The sequence below is a fragment of the Pelophylax lessonae genome, assembly GCF_965119305.1.
Source record: "Pelophylax lessonae genome assembly, chromosome: 1".
Lineage (NCBI taxonomy): Eukaryota > Metazoa > Chordata > Amphibia > Anura > Ranidae > Pelophylax > Pelophylax lessonae.
The window spans coordinates 630,559,775-630,570,730 of record NC_138768.1 but is presented as its reverse complement, the minus strand read 5'-3'; the positions used below and the strand labels follow the sequence as shown (position 1 = coordinate 630,570,730).

Sequence of the window (10,956 nt, the reverse complement as noted above, 5' to 3'; positions counted from 1 at the left end):
CAAGAATTGATATAGGCCTTTAGTACATCAGGATTTTCATATATATATATACCATAGTTTGTGGACTCTAAAGGCCTGTACACACGATAAGAAAATCTGAAGGGAAATTTCGTCCAACGACCGATCTGCCGATTTTCGGATTGTTAGTATGGTGCTTTGGACAGCCGACTCCGACTTTTCGGTCGACAAAATCCTGATGTGCAGGCTATAAAATTTTTGTCGTCCGTCAAAACAACGTCCGATTTTTGTCTCATTAGTACAGATTTCGATGGAAAAAAATCTTAAGAGCAAGACTAGGCATGCTCAGAGACGAAAGAACACATACAAAACAATCCAGCACATGACATCACTTCTGAAGTAGAATTCTGTTGTACGGAAAAATAACCTCTTCACTTTCCACATCAGACTAGCATGCCACAAAAAACGGACGACAGATCGTTCGATAATCTGATTGTGTGTATGGGGCTTAACTTTCCTACAGACTAAATAATATACATAGATTTGGGTTATTTTTACCAAAAAAAAAAATGTAGCATAATACGTTTTGGCTTAAATTAATGAAGAAAGATTATTATTTGCAACATTTTATAACAAAATTTAAAAAAAAATGTTTATTTCAAAATATTTGGTCTTTTTATTTAGCAAAAAATAAAAAAACCCAGTAGTGATTAAATACCACCAAAAAGTTCTATCTGTCTCAAAAATGATAAAAATGTTATTTGGGCACAGTGTTGCATGACTGAGCAAGGGTCCTTACACATGAGTGGTCCGCTCGGCGGACTCTGCTTTGCTCAGTGGGGGATCGTTTTGCTGATCCCAGCTGAGCAGGTGGATGACAGGTCCGTCTTCGCTCACTGTCAGAGTCCCGCTCTCTTCTATCTAGCTCTTCCGTTTTCACCCGATCCCATACCATCCGATCCTCCAGACAGATAGAAAATAGGGTCAGAATCGAAATTGGATAGTGGCGGTTGTCAGTGAACATGTCACTACTGACATCTGCCGCTCGAAAGGTGTGAATGGAGGGTCTGATCAGGTCTGCCTGAAAAACTGACAGACAAACCTGATCAGAAAGTCCATGTGAGTGGGCCCTAATTATCATTCAAAGTGTAACAGCACTGAAATCTGAAAATTGGCCTGGGCAGGGAGGGGGTAAAAGTGTCCAATATTGAAGTGTCTGCCCTTACATGTTGGAGTCTGCACAATTTCTATACAATGTATTTTATAGTTACTGACAGTTTACAATGTGATTGACTACCTACCATGCCACATCCATGATATCTGGGGTGGATGCATAAATCTCCCTGCCAGGCTATTGTATTTTAAATACTATATCTGATTGGATGCAGCTGCTGTTTGCCCTACAACTTTCTGCCCAGCTCCTTTGACTTTTTAATCAGAAGACGTCGGACAGGAGTGGGCCAGCAAGGCAATTCCAGCGAATTGTGGCCAGTTCATTAGAAACCAGCCAAAAATCACACATTATATGACCAGGTTATGGGTAGCTTTAGATTTACAAACAGAAATCAGATAGGTATTGGCACTACATAGTTTTATAGGACTGTACAGGATAAGTATCAGAAAAGTGTATTTATCCTTTGAATTTATGCTGTCATTGCCAGGTAATCATCTGTTTGGTGCATTGTACTTCAATCTGTATAGAAGAACACAGCGTGGAGCTGGGAGCTCTTGACACCTGATGGTAGAGATAATTGTTCTCAGCGGCTGCGCCCAGAGAGGAGTTTGTAGTCTTGGTAACAATTTCCTTAGAAGAAAGAGGGAAGCAAAAAGCAGTTGTAAACCTACATGAACATAGTCACATCGTGCATATACAGTATATGTGTATATAAAAAAGCCTGTACTGGATGACAGAGGATGACTTCCTCTGAAAATGCTAATTTCCTGGCTGTCTTTGGCCTCAAAGACTGTGGGGGAGATTTACAAAAACTGCTGTACTCAGAAACTGGTGCAGCTGTTCATGGTAGCCAATCAACCTCTAACTTCAGCTTGTTCAATTAAGCTTTAACAATAAGGCCCCTTTGACACAGGCGGACCGTTCAGATCCGCCTGTTCGCTTTTTTGGCGGATCTGAACGGTCCCCCCATGCATTCCTATGGGGCATCGGATGTCAGCGGAGACATGTCCGTTGACATCCGACCCGATCCGATCCGTCAAATCTGGACGGATGAAAACCCTATTTTCCATCCGTCCAGTGGATTGGATGGGATCGGATGAGAACGGACCGACGGTCCGTTCCCATCCAATTCCCCCATAGAGATGCATGGGGAACTGACAACTGTGTCTCCGCACACAGCGTGGAGACACAGCTGTCATCCTTCTGCTCAGCAGGGAATCGGCGGATCAATCCCCCGCTGAGAAAAGCGGAGTCCGTTTGATGGACACAGTGTGTGAAAGAGCCCTAAGGCCCCTTTCACACATGCGTACCATTCAGATCCACCTGTCAGTTTTTCAGGCTGTAAGAATATTTAATAATATCTCGCACTCGTACTTCATTATGTCAGAATATTTATACTGCTCTGAATATAACAGTGTCTATTTATGATTAATAAGCAAAGATCTATGAGGAAGGAGAATCTTCACTTATTTCCACAAATCAATATGAAGCAAATTCTTTTTAATTGATTCATTTCTTTTTAAAAGCATATACCAATCTTAGTGAGTACAGTCTACAGTATGGAATATATATAAAATATTTATTCACAAGACATGTAATCACAATAAATGATCAAACAAGAAGTGACACAAAGAAACAACTCTACATAAAATACTAACTTCAAACAATCAATGCGATGTTATGTTTAGCTCAATAATGAAAGTGAAACTGAAACAAAGTGAAAGCAAAACGAAAGCAAGATTACCATATCTCCAGGTATAGTATAAACCATAGGTAAGTGTTCTATATAAACAGACCACAATTGTCTGCGAATCGCATGGCCGAAAGTCACTTCACTGCAGATGAAGCGAGAATAAGCCATGCAAAACGGAAGACTAAATTTGCAATAATGCGCTAAATCTGATATTAATAAAAATGTATAAAAACAAAAATCAGATTTTTAGAGAAAAATCTACTATGGTTCATACGGCTGGGATTGTAATCTTATTACCCTTAAATATGCAATATAAAACATATAAGGAAGGAAAGAAACAATATTGAATAAAATCAAATAATACAGCAAGGCATATTTACCACACTTAAGATGGCTGCTAGCTTCAAATGGTCGTTACCAGAGTCCTAAGATGGGTGCCTTTCTTAAGATGGTGGATAGTGAGGGAGGAGTTTCGTTTGGCATCCCTCAAAGTTTCAGATGAATGATGGAGCAAAGATGGAGTATGTCTGGATGAGTATATCGAGGGATGTAGTAGTGTGTGTGATGTATGTGTATTGTATGTTGGGCAAATGTAATGTGTCCTATCTCTCATCTGGGTTGTTCCTTTTATATGGTATTGTTAAATTCATGTTAGTTTCAAATGTTAAGTTTGAGCCATGAAATAATCTACGCCAATCAGGTTTGCATTCGTCTCCATATGTTTACTCAGAATATACGCCATACAGCGGTTCACACCATCCTTCAATGAATGTGTGACACAGATTAAATTTGTTACAGACTTTTTATAATACATAAATGGGCACAAGCCCAAGTTACAGACTATACAAAGTTTCACAATATTGCACAAGATTTCATAATACAGTCTAATTACACATACGGTCATCCTGACATTATAATGACGTTGAGTGAAAAGTTAGTCTGACAATTAAAAATGATTGATTGGGGGATTTTTACATTTTACGGTAATAAGGGGCTTGTTTTCATAAACATCTCTTTCCGGGAATCTTATCATTTTTGGAAGAACATTTCATGTTATACTTGACACATATTCATAATAAAGACAACATAACAAACAGACTCAGACTGAAATCCTAAAACTTATTATTTTGAAAGTATATTCAAGGATTAAGAGGGGACTCTAGACTGCCATACTGAATATGGATATATGAACATATAATATAAAAGTCTTTAAGAGTCCTCAATATATTCTCATCTCGACAGTCCCTCCTGAGTTTAGAATTCATCTGTGTCTTTTCTTTTATACTTTTAAACTTCTTCTGTGTCTTTAGGTTGGTTTTCAGGTATGCGGGTAACCATCTCATGGGCCGTCTTTATGCGAGACCTCGAGAGCTCAAAAGAACCAGTATTAGTACAATCATCACAAGTATTTGAAGTAATTTTCAAGCAGCATTTGCATAGCATTGGTACGCATTTAACTACCAGTATAATCAATACTATAACTCCAACAATATACAGGATACCATGCAATATACCTGCGAACCACCCTCCAATACCAGTAAACCAGTTGGCAGGATTTAGCCAAGAAAGCCAGCTTTCCCAGCTACCTCCAATCCAAACAGTTTCGGTATGTTCCTTACAAAAATAAAGCTTTAATTGCTGCACCCTTTATACATGTGAAATGATTGCATCTTCAGCTTTCGTATCATTTCCTATGTAATTGCAGCATGAGGTTCCCACTACGGTACACATTCCTCCCTGACTAGCAGTAAGGTAATCCAACACCAGCCGGTGTTGCAAAACCTCCTTTTTAATCATTTTTAATTCAGTGGCCATTAATATGAAATTTCTGTTATACAGAGCAGTTATGCTATCCATTAAGTCAGCTAAATCTATAATAAAACTGAAGGCTTTTTTGATACAACATCTATTCACCCAAGGTATACAAAATATTGGTCTTATCTCTCTATCATGGGACTCAATATTAATATCATCATCATTTCTTTCTGGGCCTTCATTCTGGGTTGGAATAGGTGTTAGTATTTCAAGATTAGTCTCTTCTTCAGTGTCATCTGCCACTTGTCCGAGGGTAGCCTGTACTGGAATATCCTGTTCAGAATGGGCTCTTTTGAAGAAATGGGCAGGGATTTTATGCAATTGTGTCTCTTTAAACTCATTGTCACTCATGTACCATGTAGCAGGCACAACCCTCCCAAAGTAGCAAACTCCCATGGAATTTAATGGAATCCAAGTGTAAGCTTTCTTTCCACACACGAAATAGTAACCTGGGGGAGCAGCACATGCCTTTCTGTAGTAATATCCCTGCAAACACATTAATAACTTCAAATTGTTCTGGCGTGAATGTTGGCGGTGTGTGAAATCATGCAATTCCTGATATCGATCTGTACTTCACATAACATCTTTACCATCAAACCAATACCTGACATCCGCATTATCCATTCACTGAGAGTCTCCAATCACTCGATCAGTATTCTTGAAACCTTTCTCAAGTAGTTCTGGTGGATAGATGCGGGTAAAGTTAATACATACTGCTGGTATTCTCATTGGGGCCTTGGTAAATAGTAGCAGTGAAATGGCCTTGTCAACCATCTTAGCACTGATATTGCTAAAGTGAGCACCGTCCTCTATCTCAGCTAGGGTACTGGGTATACCTAGTAAGGGCAAAGTCTTGTGTGAGATAGGTGAATGTGTGCATATCCAACACTTAGTGATTTCCAACTTCTTGGCAGCTTGCAACTGCATAGCCACAAAGGAATTATAGAAGGGTTGTCTCAACTTAGCATGTAAGTCTCTCTTCAGCCTTTGATCAAATCCAGACTCTGGGGTAATGTGTAACTTTTTAGTCATTACAGTAGCATTGAGGAAAAAGGTATCATGCGTCTCACCTTTTTTTATCATGTGAGTCCATTCATACATCATGACCGTGATCCACACCAAGGCTCCTCCACTCAGGATAATTCCTCAGAGATCCATATCAGCTCTAGGTATTGTAAGAGACATTCTTCCGTATTCGTAGTCTTCTGGCTCGAGCCCGAGTCAGTGGTGGAGATGACCTAGAAGGTAAAGGTACAGAAAAGTCCTTGCCAGCAGTACACTGGCCTGTATGTTTGTTCAAAGCCACTGCTTTCTTACAATGGGAACCATGCACCCAATACTTGTAATCCTTTAGCTTTACAGCTGTGGGAGACACAAGAATAATCTGGAACGGTCCCTTCCACTTAGGGGACAGAGTAGTCTTCGGGGTGTGATTCTTGATGTACACCCACTCTCCAGAATTTAGTCCATGAGTCTTTTCACTTAGGTCCACTGGTTGTCCTGCTTTGGAAAAAGTATCAGAAAACACATTTGTGTTAAAGTCTTAAAGTCACTGTTTCTGATGTTACAGATGCTGTAGGAAGTTTTTTAGGAGGGTGCCCAAACAATACATCTTCTCCTTTGGGGTAGTCCTGATAGTTGCTAGGGCTATAGGCAATGCTTCTACCCATGTGCTCTTTCCATTAGTATTCATCTTGGCCAGATACCTTTTTAGGGTTTGATTACTGCGTTCCACCATCCCACTAACCTGTGGTCTATATGTGGTGTGTAACTGTTGTTTCAGACCTAAGATATCTACTACCTCTGCTATTAGTTTGTTATCAAAGTGTGTACCTCTGTCTGAAGAGATCACAGCTCCCATACCAAACCTAGGAATCAATTCTCTAGTAAGACACTTAACTACTGTTCTGGCATCCTTATTCGCAAACTAAAAGATACTTAAATAGGCCACAAGGGGGCATATCTGAGAAGTCAATCTGCACAAATTGAAAACGGCTCCTCAGTATGCGGAATGTGTTTCATAGGGGAAGGCACTGGTTTACTTATGTTATGCATTTGACATACAGTACATTCATTAACTTGTTTAGCAGCATATGTGTAAAAACCTGGTGCCCACCACTGTTTGTTCATAATCCCTCCTGTTGAGACATGGCAATGCCCATCGCTCAAGGCCAACAATGAAGGAAAAAGAGTCGGTGGAGCAACCAGTTTATCATTCAACCTCCACAGGCCATCTGGTCTGCAAACAGTTCTTTTTGTAGACCAAGTGGATCAGTGGGGTGAACTTTCCTGTAGGGCCTTGACAACCCCATGGTCCACTTGAAGATTTGTGACCAAAAATATAGGGACTACATGTGGCTGATAAGAGTAAATAGCTTCTTTTGCATATTTATCACCAAAACATTCCCAACCGATACACTGTGATTAAACCCGGTATGTACTTTACATTTAATTACTGTTACTTTAAGAGGCGATTGGACTGCAAACAACAGTCTGTCAATTAACTCTTTGTGTTGAATGGGTGTTCCTGTTGCTATCAGGTAACCCCTTTCCTGCCATAATTGTGCAAAGCTGTGCAATATACCCACAGCATAAGCAGAATCACTGTAGATATTTACCGTATCTAATTCTGCTAGCTCCAATGCAACACAGAGAGCTGTAAGTTCCGCAGCTTGCGCTGACTTAGAATTTAGCAGAATTTCAGTATGCAGTAGTCGGCTCTCACCGTTTACTACCACACAGGCAGCTAATGTTAACCCATCAGGTCATCTGAGGGGGATGAGCCATCTACTAACAAGCCTGCACATACAGGCAGACCAGCAATGGATTCATCCTGAAAATCATATGTGGGTTTTCTTACTTCATCAATAAAGGTAGCACAATCATGTATTAGGTATTCAGAACCATCAATTTCCTCACCGTCAGCTTCCGATAGAAAAATAGCTAGATTCAGAGTCTGGCAGCGCTGAATTTTTAGATTAGAAGCTGATAACAAAATCAAATGATAATGTGCTATCCTTTGTGAAGTGTTTAGTATAGGCACTATTTAACATAGCCTCCAAATTACTGGGGCACATTAAATACAAAGTGTTGCCTAATACAATGTCTACAGTCTTTTTCAACCAGTAGCGCAGACGCCGCTACTGCTTTTGGACATCCAGGTAGCCCACTGGCTAAGCTGTCCAATGGGTAACTGTAGTAACCCACTGGGCGATGTCTGGCACAGAAGTGTTGCGTTAACACCCCATTCGCATGTCCATTTATTTCTGTGCAAAATAAATAGAAATCTTTGCTATAATCCGGCAAACCAAGACTGGGCACTGTTAGCAAAGATTGCTTGATTTGTTTAAATGCTTCCATAACTGAAGGGGTTAACTCTTCTAAAGTAAATTTATAATTGCTTTTTGTTTGTCCTTTTAACAATTCCTGTAGGGGTGCTACACTGCCCCTCTTTGGATCTCCAGTTCTCCCTTTTGACCTGGGGACCCCAAAATTGGAAATGTACACTATTCCTGATGGGGGATAAGGGGTTTCCGTCACCTGTACTGTAGAAACTGACATTCCCCTGGGTTTATGTACCTTTTCTCTAACCTTAGGGACTTGCATTTTCATTATTTTAGTTTTTTCCTTTCTCTCTATTTTTTTCCCTCTCTCTTTTTTTATAACACTTCACAAGCTATCTGTGCTATGTCAACCAACTCGGGACAGGTTTAATTCTCCAGCCCGCTATGCGGAGCTTCATTTTCTTTTCTAATCTCAGACAACAATCCACTTACAAAAATTTTTATCACTTTAGGTTGTTTCATGTCATCTTCACTTTCAGTCACCCAATCACTTTGCTTCTATATCGCATCTTTGAATCTATTCTAATAGTTCAACATCTCCTCACCTTCCTTCTAAACAACATCCAATAACATTCGCATATTCTGTCCTTTATCAAACATACTTGTTACCCATTTCTTTAGAATTTTATTGTATCAATCTTTGTTTCCTACGTATTTTGGCCATCTGCCTGTATCCCCAATATCCCTGATTCATGCACACTTATTTATTTACTGCAAATGTGTTCCATACATACACATATATTTTTCTCTTTCCCGGTACTGCACAATCAATCAAAATCCACATATCTATATATGTAGCTTGCTAAGTTTTCTCCATTCACATCAACCTTTTGTACCATTTCTTTTAAGACTCTTGGCAATGTTTGGGAGATCTTCTACAATTGCCCTAATTTCTTGGGGTTTCTAAGGGACATACAATTTCCCTATCCTTGCTGTATACTAACCTCCATCACCTATTTTTAAGGGCATTTCTACACCAGGTCAGTTACCCGGACTGAAAAACAAGAAACAAAGATGGCTTTGTCTCCTCGTCCACTAGGACGCTAAAAAAAACACATTACTTCACTATAAAAGTGAGTAGCATCGGATGGTATGGCCATCAGTAAAGATGGCACATCAGATACCACTTGTATGCTAAAATCAGTTAAAACTATAAAACTAAAACATTTTCTTGGCTCCGTGCCAAACTTACAAAAAAACTTTCTACTTTTTTTTTCTTTTTTTGTGTAATTTTTACAAAAATCTGACCAGAGGTTCCCCTCCTTCAATAGAGGACACCCCTAAAATACCATTCAAAAACTATAATCAGATAAAAAGTTAATCTGATTTAAAACTTTTGGCTTGGTGCCAACAGGGTCCAATGGTCACACTAATTGCGGTAACCCTTTCTGTGCAAAAATAAATTCCATAATTTTAACGGGACCGAAGATATTTACTGTTGAACCCTTAATTGGCAAGTAGCCAATTTTCAAAATTTTGCAGCAGAGCTCCCTTTCATACAGGGACTTGTGAGCAAAATGTAAATTCTCATTATCTATAATTCTATATATAAAAAATAACCTCAAAGTGTCCTGCCAACTATGGCGAACTACGTTTTCCCTGATAAAACTGTTTCTATTACTCTTCCTTATCTATATGTTAAAGCAGCTTTTTCTGAACACATTTTATAGGGGGGGCTTCACCTATATATTTTTCTTCCCATGCTGCTAGACATTTAATTCCCCCACAATCAGACATTTTAAATAGCAAGTTAAACAAGGCATCAATTTTTAGGCATACTCAGAATAGCCCTCTGGTGGCCACCATTTAGAGGGATCCTCTTCATACGCTTTTTTTGTAATTCTGCACCACTTCACATGATGTTTGAGGGCGTCTGAATCACCACTCACCATCATCTTAACGATGGGTGCATCTGAATGTAATTTAGCAACATTTAAGCCTCTTTTCTTTGCTATTTTTAATACATTTTTGCTTTAGTTTTTGTAAGCCCGAAGTTTTTCATAATGGGCAAAACATTTTTATCAATTAAATTTCCCATTTTATTATTTCTCGTTACCACTTTAAGAAATGACAATATTTGGAGATTCTGGGATCAAGAACTCCGTTTCTTTATCACAACAGCTGCTACCAACAGCCCGGTACTTTATCATTACGACATGTCTTTAATCTGTTCTATACACGTTCGAACGTCTTCTGAACGAGTGAATATAGGCTAGTCTTTCTCTGACTCCCTAATCCAAAGAACACTCAGCAGGTTATACAGACACTGGGGTTTAAGGCAATACCTGCCCTAATACCTCCACATTTGTCTTTCAACACCACACACACACACTCCAGAAAATATTAATATCTCTGCTGAAATCGTCCCTTATATATATATATTGTCATTTCTTGTAATAAGGAGAATTAAAAAAAAATATTTTTTTTAGAAAATAATATTTTTCATACATAGTATTTCCTATTGGTACCATTTAATAATCTCAGTAACCATACACAGACAGAATGCAACTAAATTCAAAGGATACGTGTTACCTTTCGTAGCCGCATTTCCCCCAACCGGCACACCACCACACATCAGAAAAAGACAGTTTCATCATGAGAAATAAAAATGTTTTCTCACCTGAGGCCTCTGTGCTGTCCCTCCTGTTGTACGGTGGCAACCGGCGGTTTCAATGCGAATAGAAAGACACGGTTCTCGGGGTCACCAAATGTTAAATTCATGTTAGTTTCAAATGTTAAGTTTGAGCCATGAAATAATCTACGCCAATCAGGTTTGCATTCGTCTCCATATGTTTACTCAGAATATACGCCATACAGCGGTTCACACCATCCTTCAATGGATGTGTGACACAGATTAAATTTGTTACAGACTTTTTATAATACATAAATGGGCACAAGCCCAAGTTACAGACTATACAAAGTTTCACAATATTGCACAAGATTTCATAATACAGTCTAATTACACATACGGT

At 39.1% G+C, this 10,956-nt stretch overlaps 1 pseudogene across 1 annotated transcript in view; it reads right to left on the bottom strand.

The window, feature by feature from the left end:
• Window positions 1-5,805: 5,805 nt before the first annotated feature.
• LOC309548814 overlaps window positions 5,806-10,956 on the bottom strand; it is a 40,013-nt pseudogene continuing 34,862 nt past the window's right edge. The window contains exons 3-4 of the transcript in view: window positions 7,450-7,625; window positions 5,806-6,567 (exon numbers count right to left, since the gene is read on the bottom strand). The product of the transcript in view is annotated as an uncharacterized misc_RNA (transcript). The remainder of the gene's footprint in view (window positions 6,568-7,449; window positions 7,626-10,956) is intronic.